At 40.4% G+C, this 17,105-nt stretch overlaps 1 pseudogene; it reads left to right on the top strand.

Moving 5' to 3' along the window:
- The first annotated feature begins 7,855 nt into the window (after window positions 1-7,855).
- LOC124968120 (olfactory receptor 7C2-like) lies at window positions 7,856-8,818 on the top strand (annotated as a pseudogene).
- The last annotated feature ends 8,287 nt before the right edge of the window (window positions 8,819-17,105 follow it).

Consider the following 17,105-nt stretch of genomic DNA (forward strand, 5'->3'; position numbering starts at 1 on the left):
TCCATGGTAAGTTCACCTTATACATTTATGTTTCTGCAGATAGCTGAGGTAGTCCCTTGTTCCACATTCAATGTTTAGAATTTATTTGAGAATACAAAAGAAATATTTTTGAGAATATGGAGATGGATTTAACATTGTTTCTAAAAAGTTTATTACTAAAACTTATTTCTACCTTTACAAAGCCCCTTTAAAGCACCCAGAAATTTAATATGAAGTCATTTTTATATTTATGCATTGAATATGATGAATTTTAATATAAATGTGAACATCACATTACCACCATTTTTAGGGTTATTCCCTAAAAGGAAAGAAAGTAAAATACAAATTCTAAGTCATTCCATAAATTGTAACAAGATTTTGGGATTTTACAATAATGTAAGACCTGGAAAAGAAATAGTTGTTATTAAATATTATTATTTGAAGAATAATATTTGAAGAATGTGGATATATTTTTAGAATATCATTAAACCAAAATGCACTCCTTGGAACACTACATCTCATTAATACAGAAAAATCTAAACCTTTAATAATACCATAACAACAGCAGAGAGATAATGTCCATGCACATCATTCTCAATGACATTAGTCCCCTCTCACACTAAAAACTCTCAATACAAAATAATTATAACCTGTACATGCATATTCTAAATGTCAGGAAAGTTTGCTCAAAAAAATGATTAAAATATCCAGAGGGAAATGTCTGTGACAAGAATGAGAATCTGAAACAGTAAAGATGACACTTTTTCCAAATCAATTTATGAACTTCATGGAACCTTTAGTAAATATTCAATAATATTGCTTTCTAACATGGCTAAAGGATTAAAACCTCCTCGACAAGAACAGTCTGCTACCTGGAAAAAAATTTGATACAAATCATATTTGTTGAGTCTCTGTTCAACTTTCATTTATACTATAAGGAGAAAATAATTTAATGAAAAAGACACCAATAAAAATAAAGTGGGAAGAAAAAATTAGAAAACAACTGAGAAATTATTTACCATTATAACACAGATGGTCACTTACAATCATTTATTTATAAGAATGTAAAAAGGAAAATACCTAAATTTTTTAAACTGACAGGGGCCACCTATAGAAGATCATAAAAGAGGAAAATGAAAAATGAAAATGAATCAAAACCAAATTTTTTGAAAGGAAATTTAATACAGTCAATGTCCAAAGTGAGCATGTTTCAAAGCCATTTCCAGATGGTTCAATATTGTAATATGAGTATCACATTATTTAAAATATGCGTAAGTTTCATGCTTCGTTTTAGAAATTCTAGGATTTCCATATTTAGAAATTCCATGTTGGTTGTATTTATAGAGAGAAATTAGTAATTACAGGGAAATCTAGAAAATAATAACAGCAGTGTTTCCCCATATATTTTAGCACAAGGAGCACCCCAGGTCCAGGGGATGTGAAGTGAGGACATTGCAGGAACCAGGCACTGTAAACCAAAGAGCCTTCCAATGGTCGCTGAATCTGTCTAGAGTTAGGGACTTCACGTTTCAACATGGTTAGGCAGAACACACCACAGCAGCCACCAAGATGCTGGGCAAGGGAGGACTGCTGGGGATGCAGCAGGCACTGCAGCTGGGGTCCACAAAGGAACCTACACATCACTGAGCAGACAGCCTTGTGAGAGTGCAGATGGTAGCTCCACACCTGGGGCATCAGGTGCAGGTGGTTCAGACCTGGAACTGCACATACCAGGGGAGTTCCCAAGAGGCTGAAGTGGTTCTCCCCTTCCAGAAAGCACCTCTGGAGTCCACTAAATACACTTGCTTTGTTTTATTTTATTTTGTTGCAGATTTCAATGGTAATTAGAGCTTCTCATCAAAGAAATCCAACAGTGAGACAAAATGAAAAATTTCATGATTTTCCTAGGTCCAAATAAAAGATATGGAGGTCATCCTGGAGAATACCTATTGGGAGGGAATTTTGAGTTCCTGTTGTCCCTCTTTCTCAGGAAAACCAAAAACCCCCTCCAGAATTTATAAAGAAAAAAAAATTACACCAAGCATCCAAATAGCCCAATAAACAAATGGGCTAAGGAAATGAACAGACACTTCACAGAAGAAGATCTATGAGCAATCAAAAGATGCATGAAAAAAATGTTCAACATCTCTAGTAATAGGAGAAATGCAAATCAAAACTACAGTAAGATTCCATCCCACCACAATTAGAATGGCTATTATCTAGAATACAAGCGACAGTAAGTGTTGGCGAGGATGTGGGGGAAAAGGTACACCCATACATTGCTGGTGGGATTGCAAATTTGTGCACCCACTCTGGAAAACAGTATGAAGATTCCTTAGAAAACATGGAATGGAACCACCATTTGACCCAGCTATCCCACACCTTGGCCTATACCCAAAGGACTTAAAATCAGCATACTACAGTGATGCAGCCACATCAATGTTCATAGCTGCTCAATTCGCAATAGCCAGACTGTGGAACCAACCTAGATGCCCCTCAATTGATGAATGGATCAAGAAACAATGGTGTAAATACACAATGGAAAATTACTCAGCCATAATGAGGAATAAAACTATGGCATTTGCAGGTAAATGAATGCAGTTGGAGAATATCATGCTAAGTGAGATAAGCCAATCCCAAAAAAACAAAGGTCGAATGATCTCTCTGACAAACGGATGATGCTACGTAATTGCAGGTGGGAGGGAGGTAAGAATGGAGGAAGGATGGATTGTATAGAGGAAAAAGAGGAGGGAGTAAAAATAACAGAATGAGACAAACATCACTATCCTATGTACATGTATGATTACATAAATCGTGCAACTCTAATACTTGCACAACCAGCAAAACAAGACCCTGGTACCATTTTTGTACAACGACTCAAAATAAATAAATTTTAAAAAAACAAAAACCCCATGGAAAGAGGAAACCAAACACCCAGTCATTTTGGTTTATTTTTGGTTTTTAACTTGACTTGGTTTCTCCTTTAACTGGCCTTTCCTTTAGGGTAGTTCCTCCCTTTGCTGACCTACATTGTTGTTTTTCATTTCTTCCTCATGGAATATTTTGCTGAGAATGTTCTGTAGCACAGGCTTTCTATCTGTAAATTCTTTTAGTTTTGTTGATCATGGAAGGATTTTATATCATCTTCAAATCTGAAGATTAGATTTGCTGGTTATAAGATTCTTGGTTGGCAACCATGACTTTCAGAGCTTGGAATATGTTGTTCCAGGTCCTTCTTGCTTTTAGGGTCTGGGCTGAGAAATCTGCTGATACCTGTATTGGTTTCCCCCTATATGTAATCTGATGCTTTTCTCTTGCAGTCTTTAAAATTCTATATTTTGGATGTTAGGCATTTTCATTATAATGTGCATTGGTGTGAATCTGTTGTGATTTTGTGCATTTGGTGTTTGGTAAGCCTCTTGTAATTGATTTTCCATTTCATTCTCCAGGTTTGGGAAATTTTCTGATATTATTTCATTGAATAGTTTCTTCATTCCTTTGGTTTATATCTCTGTGCCTTCCTCGATTCTGATAATTCTTAAATTTGATCTTTTCATGATGTCCCACAGTTCTTGGAGGTTCTATTCATGATTTCTTCACATCTTCTCTCTTTGGTTAACTTTATTTTCAAGATTAAATATTTTTTCTTAATTGTCATCTAGTCAGTTGATGATGCTTTCCATTGAGTTTTTTGTTCGATTTGTTGTTTCCTTCATTTCAAGGATTCCTGTATGTTTTTTCAGAATCTCTATCTCTTTGTCGAAATGATCTTTTGCTTCCCACAGTTACTCTTTCAACTGTTTATTGGAGTGATTGTTAATTGCCTGTATTTGCTCTCCTATCTCATCCTTTGCTTCACAAATCATTTCAATTATGTATATTCTGAACTCCTTTTCTGACATTTCTTCTAACATACTGTCACTGGATTCTATTAATATAGAATCTAGGTTTGTTTGGAATATTTTCTTCACTTGTTTTTTCATGTTGTTCACATATCGTCCCCTCTAGCAGTGTAGATTTGGGTATTGCAGTTTCCCCCCTATAGCCTTATTGTGAACCAGCAGGTTACCAAACCTCTTCTTTAAGGGGGAGATCAATATTAGCAGCACCCAGTACAGACAATATGCAGCCCTAAACTGAATAGCCCCTATGAAGACATTAAAAATATTGACATAATAAACAGAGAGGATGAGTTTGATTTTTATCTACAGTATATCAAATAGATTTGCAATGAGGTCTACAGTTTCTAGTGGTGGACAAAGAGAATGGGGATGGTGTAGGATGTAACGGTTAATGGGAATAAGAAAAGAGTATACACAAGTCCTAGATTGCAGGAAGAGTAAAAGCAGAATCAAAAGAAGTTGCTTCTTAGCATGAGAAGAGGGAGAAAGAGACTCTAAGGAAACAGGTAAACAAAAGAAAAATAGAGTGTGAAAAATAAAGAAATAAAAACTTAAAAGTTTTCAAAAAAGAGGGAAAAATCTATACTATAAGAGTCATATGCTATTCAAGCGCCCTAGTCTTCAGTTGCCTGACAATGAGCTTCTGGTCTCCAGAAGGCATCTCAGGATGGAATTGGTCCCACCTAAAAATGTCCTCGTCCACTTCCAGGATAATCCAAGTATGCTCCACTGGCTTCCACAAGTGTTGTCAAATGAGGAGCTGGAGCATGAGGCATGGGTGCTGAGTCCATGTAGGGTGTGGTCAGTTAACCTGGGGGTCCTGGAGATGAGTCAAGGTTGGTCAAGCTGAGCGGTCCTGGAGGCAGGTGCGGTCAGTTGGGCCAGGGGTCCTGTAGGCAGCCATGTGTAACCAAACCTGTAAGTACTGAGACAGTGGACTTCCAGGCAACAGCAGGCACATGGTGATCTGCTGGCAGTCTGCCAGCAGTCTGCAGGTTACCAGCAGATGATTGGTAGGTGGACCTCGGGCGATGGGTGATGGGTAGGTGAAAGGAAGGCAACGGGCAGGGAAGAGGCAGTCAAACGGGCAAATGGTGGATGATAGGCAGCAGTGAGTGAGTGATCTGCACTCAAAAAGTAGTCAGTATGCTGGTAGACTGCAGAAGATTGAGGTGGACAAATGAGGTAAACAACAGGGGATCGATGAGCAGCAAACATTGTCTCACAGAGAAACAGATATTCCTCTGCTAGAATACAGAGTTACAAAACAACAAGGAATGCTGCCCCAAACTAGTCTGCCATCTTGGATCTCCTCTTTATTCTTAAATTACACTATTTAAAGAATCATACTCTTCCAGAGAACAAAGTTCTAGTTGTCTAGGTCAAGTTCCACTGATTCCTTTAATTATCTTCTGAATGACCAGTTCTCTATTAAGATAAATAGATAGATGATCAATATACCCAAAAAGGCTTTCAATTTTGGACATAATATTTTACTGATCACATTATTTGAACTTTGATTTTATTGATTTACTGAAAGAAGAAATTATACTAGCAACTGCCTCTCACATAAGCAAAAGGACATTGATTCTTTTTAGCTAGTAATAACATCAAGTAACAGAGAAAATGACATACACTTGTATAACTTTAAAAGAGTGTCATGTTTTTCCTTATAACCCATTTATTATCTCCAGAAGGTTCTAATTGCTGATGATCTAGCATATATAAAAGAAAATAAACTCATATACAAAAAAAGGAAAAGAAATTTAAGAAAATGATTGTTGTGTTTTAAGGGCATATTCCAGGATGCAGAATGTGTAGGTATTATTTATATCATGCTTTATATATTATTTAAAGAATTACATACAAGGAATAAGCAAAGGACAAAAAAGTTTTGAAAAGTAGTTCAACGGTTGCAATTTGTTTTCTTTAAATAAAAAATTCCAATGCTGAAAAATGCTTGATTTGGGGTGAAGAGGTAAGGGTCTTGTGAATTGTTAAATATGGTTCATATTCTCTGCACTGAGTATTGTGGATGATGCAGCCAGCTTGTTTGGAAATGTAAAACTCTAGATGTCTACACAATCCACCCTGTACAGTCAATCCATCTCTATATTCACTATTCTAAATAAATGCATGGAACTTCATCTGCACTGAAACGCAGTGTTGAATATGGAAGCTTTGCAAGGTCATTGGAGGGACAAGGTCATTGGAAGAGCTGTGTGTGGAGTTTGAAGTGGTCTATGCACAGCTCCCACTCAAGGTGCAAGACTCACATGGGTGTGGATACTGTTTGCTCATACCTGGGAAAGACCAAGAAACTCCATCTCACATAGTGAGGACATACTCATAAAAAAGGACAATAATCAGTAGAGATCAAGTCCAGAGACAAAATGACATCATGAGACAACAGCCCCAGGGGAAGGACAGACATAGCTGGCAAACAAGATGGTACCAGGGATGCAAAACTAGCTGCAGGCACAATTACCTTTCTAGTTTGGTTTCCTTGCTCATGGGAATGTAATTGCCCAGAGAATACAGCAACAAGGAAAGAAATAATTTACTGAGCACTCATGAGATTTCACCCTCTGAGATCCTGGAAATAGCAAATATGCTCCTTGATCCTCTCACACAGCTCAGTTCTGCCAGGAATGAATGGCTTCACCTGGGCCTTGAAGACCACTCATGCTTGATGCCACCTCCTGCCCTTCATCAGAGCTGAGCTGACACTCGTCACCCAGGGAAGAAAGAGCAAGAGCTCACCACCCCTGGGGCTGCTGTTGTGGAAGCAGGTAGGAGGTAGCATGGTGCTCACAGGACACTGCAGTGAGGAGGGCCCCTCACTTAGAGCAGTCCATGCTGTCAGTTCCTGTGTCTCTCAACTTCTCTCACTCTCAGCAACTTCTGTTCTTCCTTCCTCTTTTTTCTGGAGCCCAGGTCTTAAGTTATCTAGTCTTCCTCCTGGCATTGTCCACCTCTTAGCTCCCAGCTCTCTCAAGTTCTTACCCTACCATGTTGAGTAATTTTGGAGCCACCACAAGTGCTGTGCCTCTCCTGAAACAAAGATACTTCTTTGTCTTCTATCTGTAACACTCTACTCATGTGTTCATTCATTCCCTCGAGGTGCCTTTTGGGTTGAGGATGTGGCTCACTGGATAAGCACCCCAGGTTCTATACACAGCACCAATAAAGAATAAATAAAATCAAAGCTCTTCTTATCTTTGACTAACCAAATTATTTTTGCACTCTAGTTTTCTGCACATGATATTTTCTCCTTCAGGTGTTTTCAACGTATGCTTCTAATTACTGGTTTTTTTTTTCTTTTATTTATAACAAAAATCTTACTCAGAAAGTACTTTTACAAACAAAGATAATTTATATCCATGTATATATTTGAGTTGCATTTTTTGTGTATTTTGTAGTCAGCTGCTTTAGACTCCTGTTCCACATAAATGTTTAATAAAATAAAGAGTCTTCCATGAATTGTTGTGCCTGCCTTGATCTAGGAAGCTCACATGCCCAAGTGCAGTAGGAAGAGTAGCCACAGCAGCCACCAGGACACTGGCAAAGGACTGAATGCCAGAGACACAGCAAGTACTAGAGCCAGGACCTACAAACAGGCATGCACATCAGAATCCCAAGAGGGCTTAACAACCAAGAGGGGGCTACAGACCCACAATGTGAGGCTCAGGTGTTCCTGTGGGCCTGAAGATGCACAATCCCACCACGTTTCCAGGTGACACCCAGATGGCTGTTCCAGGAACACCATTTGAGAACCACTGATCTGGAGCCACTTTGCCTGGAGTTAAACATAGTAACTTCAACATGTCAGCAAAAACACCCAATGATAAGAAAATATACACTTTCTGAGATCTGGAGGTTTCAGTAAAAGATACTGGAGGGATCCTGGGAATCCCTTCTTGGAGAGAAGATTGATTTCCTATTCCCTCCTTCTTGAGAAACCCAGAAACTCCATGGAAAGAGGAAACCAAACAGGAACTGGACACTTCATCCTCCTGGGATTCACAGATCATCGTGACCTGCTGTCCCTCCTCTTTGGTCTGCTTCTCTCCATGTACCTGGTCACTGTGCTGGGGAACCTGCTCATCATCCTGGCTACCATCTCAGACTCCCACTTGCACATGCCCATGTACTTCTTCCTCTCCAACCTGTCACTGGCTGACATTGGATTCACCTCCACCACCGTCCCCAAGGCTCTGAGGAACATCCAGACACAGAGCAGAGTTATCACCTTTGCAGGCTGCATCTCACAGATTTATTTTTTTATTGTGTTTGGATGCTAGGACAATTTGCTCCTGACAGTGATGGCCTACGACCGCTTCGTGGCCATCTGTCACCCCCTGCACTACATGGCCATCATGAACCCACGACTCTGTCAGCTCATGGCTATCGGGTCCTGGTTGATCAGTGTCCTGGGTGCCCTTCCAGAGACCATGACAATCTTGAGGCAGTCATTCTGCACAAACAGGGAAATCCCTCAATTTTTCTGTGATCTTACTGAAGTTCTGAAGCTCACCTGCTCTGACAAGTTCATCAATAACATAGTGGTGTACTCTGTGGCCATTATCCTGGGTGTTTTCCCTCTCACTGGCATCCTCTTCTCCTATTCTCAAATATTCTCCTCCATCCTGAGGATCTCATCAGACAGAAGCAAGTACAAAGTCTTTTCTACCTGTGGGTCTCACCTCCTGGTGGTCACCTTGTTCTATGGCACTGGCCTTGCAGTCAATCTCAGTTCTGTAGCCACACTGCCTTCAAGGATAAGTGTGATAGCCTCAGTGATGTACACCATGGTCACCCCCATGCTGAACCCTTTCATCTAAAGTCTGAGGAACAGGGATATCAAGGTGGCCCTGGGGAGAGTCCTCAGCAACATGGTGCCTCTCAGAGAAAGGGTGGATGCACGTCTCTCATGAGTCACAATGTGCATGATACTGGAGACCAGAGAGCTTCCCCTATCCATCCAAAACTGTGGCTACCTCTGTTTGGTATATTTTAAGACATTCATTCTTTACATCCTCTTAGAACTCATTCATACCTAAAGACTGTTCATAATGCAACATATTCGATAACCTCTAAACTCTCTTACCACTCATTGTAATTTTGTATGAAAACAACTGGTCTTTTTCATTTGCAGTTACTTACACTGAGGTATGGGCATTTGTATTTTTATTGATACATGATACTGGAATATGTTGGTGGAGCACAGTGTGATATCTCCATGCATGCTTGAAACATGTACTGATCAAATCAAGGCAATTGGTATATACTTCTCCAAAAACATTTATCATTTATTTTTACTGGGACACCTCCCATTCCTCTCTTCTAGTTTCTAGAATTTAAAAATCAATTGCTATGAAATATTCTCCTCTATGGTGCTGTAGAACTTTAGAAATCATTTTATTCATAAATGACTGACACCCTCTACCCAACCTCCCTCTTACCCCACCTGAATTCCAGGGACCACTGTTAGTACAACAACTGTCAACTTCTACGACATAGACATCATCTCCTTCCTCACATGTAACAGAACCTGCAGCCCTTTCTTTCTGGTCTTTTGGACTGCATATATCCTCAAAATGATGGAATTCTACCTGCAGTATTGAGTTAATTCTGTCTTCAAAACTCATTCACAGGAATATTTTCTAAGAGGGTGAGAATAAATTAAACCCATTATATGGCATTACTGTGCTTCCCATCCACACCAATGCTATTGACTTTTTTTTAATCATGCTTTCTAAGATTCCTCGCATTTCCAAAATGCCTCTTTCCCACCTTTGCAACCACAATGCCTCATCCAGTTTTTGGAAAAGACTTTTTTCCCAGTGAATATTTGTCAAATGTAGTGAATATTAGTTGGGCAGATGGTTAAAAGTAAAATAGAATATGAAACAGAAAATGCAAAGTTTAAATTGAATAAAAGAATTTGAGCTGTAGAAGAAATTCGGAGTAATTTATGCTGATATTAATAACAACAACCCTCCGTAGGTGCCAGAACTATTTCCATGGTTTATACACATTACATCACTATGTTTCGCAGTATCTCTTTTATGTGACATATTAGTCCATTTGCATTACTCTAACAAGGTGTCAGAGACTGAGTATGTTACAAAGAAGACTATCTCACAATTTGGAGGCTATCAAGTCCAATTAGCATGACTCCAGCTCTGGTGAGGGAGCCTTTGACTTCATCTCATCCAGGTTAATGGATCTGTGCCAGAATCATTCCCAAGAGAGAGAGATCACATGGAAAGACAGGAAGTCAGAGAGATATCAGAAAGGGACAATTCCTGCTCTTTTCTCACAACCATGTACACAAGCTATGATTGGTATGGTGTCACCAGGTAATGGAACTTATGTGTTGTTGCTGAGGGACCAAAATGTGTTATATAGAGCACAACTCTATTCTAATTTCACTTCCTGATTTAGTCAGCTTGTCCTTGTTCTGACCAAAAGTACTGACAACAAGATTCGGAGAAGGAAAAATTATTTTGGCTCTCAGTTTCAGAGGTTCAGTCCTTGGTCAGTTGACACCACAGCTCTCTGAGCCTTTGATGAGGCACAACATAATGCTGGAAGGGCAAACAGGAGAAAAGCAGTTTAGGGCAGGACAATCAGGAAGCAGAGAGAGCTCCACTCCCAGCTGCAAAATATAAACCCAAATCATGCCCTTCATGACCTAGCTGCTCCAGTCACACCCTGCTTACCTACAGTTATCACCCATTTTAAGGGATAATCCACACTTTAGGATACAGTTCTGTAATATAATCACTTCAGCTCTGAACATTCCTAACTTGTCCCACACCTGAGGGTGGGAAACACTACGTATCCAAACCGCAGCACTGCCTGGGATCCTCAGTGAAGATGAGCACCTTTTCATGGTTTTGAGTTATTCTGCGTTCCTGCTTTACTCAAGTGCAGTCAGCATGGTGGCACAAATTCAGGTGAGAGATGATGGCTCTACAGAAACATACAGTACCTCAGGAGCTCCTGCATTGATTCCTTCTGTAATTTTGGCTCACCTCCTTGGATCATATAGCATAATATGTATTTTTACTCTAATTGACTAAACAGTGTACATATTTACAAGTTCATGTTTTATAATGCCTAACATGTTCTAAATACATTCCCTAGGATTCCATTTGTTTTTTCTTTCCTGTTTATTTAACAAAATTGAATTCATCAGTTGTATTCTCAGTTCTACTTACATCCTTTTCTTCCACCTGAGTATGCTCAGTGTTCATTGACACTGTCTTCTACAGCCCAGTACAGTTGAAGATCTTTCCTACAACTTCCTTATTTTGGGCATTAAAGTGGTAATCTACTTTATTTTGATCCAATTACTTTAAAAATATCTAAGCAACCTTTATTTCAAAACCTCTTTCTTCTGCACTTATTCTTATACCACTAATATAATTTTTGATATTATTGAATTTGTATTTTCATATTCTGCTGAATTGATGTAATTAGAGAAAAGACAAATTCATGAAGTCTAAATGAATATACATTTTTACATAATTTCATAAAAGGATGAAAAATGGTCCATTGGGCTCCTTTGCTTAAAAACTCCCTTACCCAATTTATCCTTGTGAAAAGCACACCTGAGCTGCCATTCCAACATGCCTTCTCAACTCTGCTTCATAGACACCATTAGTTGACCAGCGGTAGTGGCTGACCTGCTTAAACAAGAACATGGGGATTGCCAGGTATGGTCATCCTCTTGCTGCTGGAACCAATGAAAAGGTTGATTAATTAAAAGAGCACCAATGAATTATGTTATAGTTCAAAAGACTGGTAGTCAAAAATGGGTATCACTGGGATAAAACCAAGTTGTCTACCTGGCTGTGATCCTTCAGGAGGGTGTGAGGTGTTGTCAGGGTTTGCATCTGGAGTATCCCCAGAAGCACATGTATTGGAAGCAGGATCCCCAGTGCAGCAAGGTTCAGAGGTACAGCTATTAGTCAGCATCTGGTTATGGGAGCTCTGATCTCATCACTGGATGTTTTGGTTTAGCTATATATTGGCCCCAATGACTCACAGGTCAGAAAATGCAAGAAAGTTTAGAGGTGAAATGATTCGGTTGTGACAGTTTGAATGTACTCAGAGCATTAATCCCCTAGTGGGAACAAACAGAGGATCTGAAGGCAGGTAGGGTGTTGCTGGAGAAGATGAGTCATTGGAGGTGTGGTTTTAGGGCACAAGTTTTGCTCTTGGTGAGCAGGACTCTCTCTGTCTGCTACTTAGTGCCATGTTGTGAGCCACTTTCCTCCGTCACACTCTTCTGCCATGGTATTCCACCACACCTTAGGCCCACAGCAATGGAGCTGCTGTCTTTGGACTGACACCTCTGAAATCATAGCTCCACTATAAATTTTCCTTCTCTAAAACTATTCTTGTCAGCTCTTCGGCTCAGAGCAGCAATAAAGCTAACTAAAACAGTTGATTAATGAATGGGCTACTTGGAAGTGGGACCTAGTGAAGGAAGTAGGTCACTGAGGTGTGATCTCAAAGTGTTCATCCTCTCCATGTCCCCTTCATGCTCCCTTTTTCTCTCTGCTTTCCAGTTACCATGTGCTGACTAGCTTACCTTCTGCCACAACCTTCCATCATATCTCTCCCTAGAGAAGCTAGAAAAGACATAATACTTCTGATCCATGGTGATAGTGTTGAGCATAATCCTCTTGGCACTGATCTGGCTTATGGTTTGACTCATGGTGACACTGGATGGATGTCAGATGAGGAGAACATAGGGAGTGGTCACGTACCTGAGACCTGAATCATAGGCATATATGGAGGGCATATAGCTCCAGAATCCAGAGTAGTCATGGTGCTGGTGCAGGGTGCAGCCACATTCACTGACACATTGGTAACACTGTGTCAGATGTGGATGTTCAGAAGCAGTCAATGATCCAGTTCTGGAGGACCCAGGCCTCCTCCACAACTTAAAGAAGCTTTGGGATCACTTAGGGAATATCTCACTGCAGAAACTTATCCACTTGTCCAGCATATGGTCACATGCAGTGATATCTCAGCTCTGGATATGTGAGTGCACACTAGCTCCTCATGAATAGAGTCCAGTACCTGAAATGTGGTCATGCCCAGGTCAGTCACTGGGCAGGATCTGGACAATGGAATTCTAGTGGACAGCAGTAACAGCATAGAGGTCAGGACTCTGCAGGGTTTGGAATGATATGACATCTTTTCCAAAGTAAATCCAAAGTAGTCAGTTCCTGAGGAGAAGAGAACCTTGGAGCCACATCTCCCTCTCTGGAATTCTCCAAGGGAAATACTCATTGGTGATGTCATTGGCTGAAGGTACTGGTGTTCTCCATGGGGCAGGCTGCTATCAATCACCATGTGTCCTACTACATGAGTGAAATCAATACCCTCTACTTTTTTTCTTGGTTCCGAGCCATCTCCTGGCATTTCCATCATCCTTTCTAAATAAACACTCTTCTTTTTTCACCCACCAGGTGGTTTCCATTTCTTAATGGGCTCTTTGTTCCACCTGGGTTTTCCTGTTTTTTTTTTTTTATTGTAAACAAATGGGATACATGTTGTTTCTCTGTCTGTACATGGCGTAAAGGCATACCATTTGTGTAATCATAAATTTACATAGGGTAATGTTGTTTGATTCATTCTGCCATTTTTTCCCTTCCCCCCCACCCCTCCCACCCCTCCCCTCCATCTATACAGTCCTTTCCTTCCTCCATTCCTGCCCCCCTCCCTAAACCCAACTCCAACCCCAACACTAACCCTTCCCACCCCCCATTATGTGTCATCATCCACTTATTAGCGATATCATTCTTCCTTTGGTTTTTTGAGATTGGCTTATCTCACTTAGCATGATATTTTCCAGTTTCATCCATTTGCCTGCAAATGCCATAATTTTTTCATTCTTTATGGCTGAGTAATATTCCATTGTATATATATACCACATTTTCTTTATCCATTCATCAATTGAAGGACATCTAGGTTGGTTCCACAATCTGGCTATTGTGAATTAAGCAGCTATGAACATTGATGTGGCTGTATCTCTGTAATATGCTGATTTTAAGTCCTTTGGGTATAGGCCAAGGAGTGGGATAGCTGGGTCAAATGGTGGTTCCATTCCAAGTTGGTTTTCCTGTTTTGTAGATCACAGTCTCCACATGGCTTGGCTGAGCTGTTGAAGGTGGGGTCTCCTGCTACACCACCTTGATGATGTAAAGCCTCAAATGTATTGACAAAATAAAAGGTTGTTCAGTGATTCCTCCACTCAAAAACCCAGCAACAATAACAATTAAAGTCACACCCTCCCAGTCACGTAGTCCACCTGAGGAGTGCCTTCCTCCATTTTTAATTCACTTCCTAATTCTTTAACCCAAATCATGGATGTACATGACAGTGATGGACCTTAACAACTTGCACAGCTGTTAAGGTGGAACCACAGTCTTGGACCTGTGATCTACAACATCAGAAAGGAAAAGGGGGACTATGTGCCACAATATTCAGGACATTGCTAAAATGAGCACATACAAGTTCTCTCTAGAGCAACCATTCCTGATACATGGACGATAAAAGACTTGGCCACATTGCTCCCAAACAGGGTCACTGAATATTGCACTCTCTGAAGTTCTATCATGATTTTCTTTCTTTGAATTTGACATTAGATTTCAACAATCTGTTTCTTATAGTATGACTTTGTAGAGACTGGTGTCTCTGCACCAAGTGTGAGCAAGGGATGTCTTCATTCCTGGGAAGAGGAGAATGGCAATTGGATCCAAAAACACAGTATGAACCAGGTATGTAGAAACCCTGAAACACATGGGCATAGGGAGCCACATGGTAGATCTTCCCTTCTGGTGAGAAGGTTTCGCCCATGGAACATTGCCTTAATACCATCCCAGTAGTCTCTGCTTTTCTTTGTTCCCAGCCTCTGTTGGCATCTTAAGTATGTCAATATCATCAGCAATCCTTTCCATGTAAATAGTATCCTCTTCTTTTTTTTTTTCTTCCACCTACACTCTATTGTTGCAGATGTTCTCTGGGATTTTATGGTATGTAGAGAGTTGTCTCTACCTGGTTTTAGTTGGGATGATGAAGCTGGTATCTCCTCCACTATTCTGATCATGTCATTCCTGAATGATCTTCAAAAACAATAGTCTGTTCAGTGATTACATTCAAAAACCCAGCATCACTTACAGAAAGTGTCAGAATCCCACGGCCATGTGGGAGTCTACCTAAGACATTTGGTCTTCTTGCCTAATTTTTCTCCTGCTTCTTTTCCCAAAGACAATTTTACAAATGAAAATAATGGAATGTGTGTTCTTTCCCAAAGGTTAAAGTGGAGCCCAGACTTCATGGTATGATCTACCACATTCAGAAGAGGAATGAGAGAGTGTATTAATAACAAGTTAAAGGACATGGTTAAAATCAGCACATACCAGTCCTCAAAGAAATATCATTCCAGGTATGTAGACAATGAAAACACTTAGCCACATGGTTTTCAAACTTAAATCGCTGCACCTTGTCCTCAGAACTACCCTGATGTTCTTTGTTTGGATCCAAAAAAGGATTTCACAGGGCTGTTTCCTATAATACACCTTTTTAGAGGCTAATGCCTACATGTCATATGTGAGTGAGGAACAGCAACCCTCTTGAGAGGAAGAGAATGGGAAGCAAACCCAGGAATACAGCGTGAACCAGGAAAGTGTTGCAGTTCTTGAACACCTGAGCACTGGGATCCCTACAGGATGTTGCACCTTCTAAAGGCCTCACCTGCTGCCTACTCCTTCATGCTAAACTAAAGGACATGAAAGTCATGCTTGGTGTACTATTGTTCTGAACTGGTTTCTAGTAATGTTTGACTTGGCCTATAAAAGGCACGCCTTATAAGTTGTTAAAGATGTCCTCATTCTCTGGCATGGAATATTGAGGATCACACAATGGACTAGATGTGAGCATGTAAAGAAAGTTGTGGATTCATGCAGATGCCTGCCTGCACAAGCTCTTCTCATACATTTCTAACCACACAGCTGGAACATTGCTACACTGTCCCTTGGTGGTGAGAGCAGAAGCTGTGACAAAGTGTGTGTGAGTTCTAGGAAAGCTATGTGTAGGCTTGGAAAGAGTGTCTGCTCTTGTCTGTGACGGAGAAGCTCCAAAACACTTATTGAGGAAATGTTCATGGGGAAAGACATTCATCCCTTGAGATCATGTCCAGGGAGTAAGCAACACCATGAGCCAGGAGCCCCGGGGGGAACAAATGTGCATATCTGTCAAAATAGATGGTCCCCAGGGATGTAAAATCGACTGCATCCACAATTACCTTCCTAGTTTGGTTTTCTCACTTATGGAAAGTCAATTGAGTAACAATGCAATAATTAATTTAATGAGCATTCATGAGAAGTCAACCTCTGAGCAATCTCTGAGGTCCTGGAAATAGTAAATATGCCCTGTGATCCACTCAGCCACAGCTCAGCTCTGCCAGGAATGAGTGACTTCACCTGGACCTTGAAGAGCCCTCCTCCCTGACACCAGATCCTGTCCTTCATCAGAGCTGAGCTGACCCTCATCACCCAGTGAAGGAAGAGCAGGAGCTCACCACCCCTGGGTTGCTGGTAGGGGAGCAGGTAGGAGGCAGCGCAGTGCTCACAAGACCAGCCATGGTGGCCCATGTGGGGACATTGCAGTGAGAGAGCCCCTCACTTACAGCAGTCTGTGCAGTCAGCTCCTGTGCCTCTTGACGTCTGTTATTATTAATATCAGCATAAATTACTCCAAATTTCTTTTCCAGCTCAAAATCTTTTATTCATTTTAAAACTTTGTATTTCCTGTTCTTGATTCTATTTTACATTTAACTCTTTGCCCTGCCATTTTCACTATATTTGACAAATATTCCCTAAGGAAAAACGTTCTTTCCAACAACAGGATGAGGCATTTGACTTCAAAGTTGGGAAAGAGCCTTTTCTGAATTTGAACAACCTGTGATGGGAAGCACAGTAATTTGATATGATAGGGTGAATTTTTCCACTCCCTCTAAGAAATGTTGTTGTATATGAATTTTTCAGACAACATTAACTCAACACTAGAAGTACACATCCCACAACTTCTGATATATGTCAGTCCAAAAGACCAGAAGCAAAGACTGCAAGTTCTTGCTCACGTGAGGATGGGGGTGAAATTGATGTCACAGGAGTTGAGAGTACAACAGTGGTCCCT

This window comes from Sciurus carolinensis, chromosome 17 (assembly GCF_902686445.1).
Source record: "Sciurus carolinensis chromosome 17, mSciCar1.2, whole genome shotgun sequence".
Classification (NCBI taxonomy): domain Eukaryota; kingdom Metazoa; phylum Chordata; class Mammalia; order Rodentia; family Sciuridae; genus Sciurus; species Sciurus carolinensis.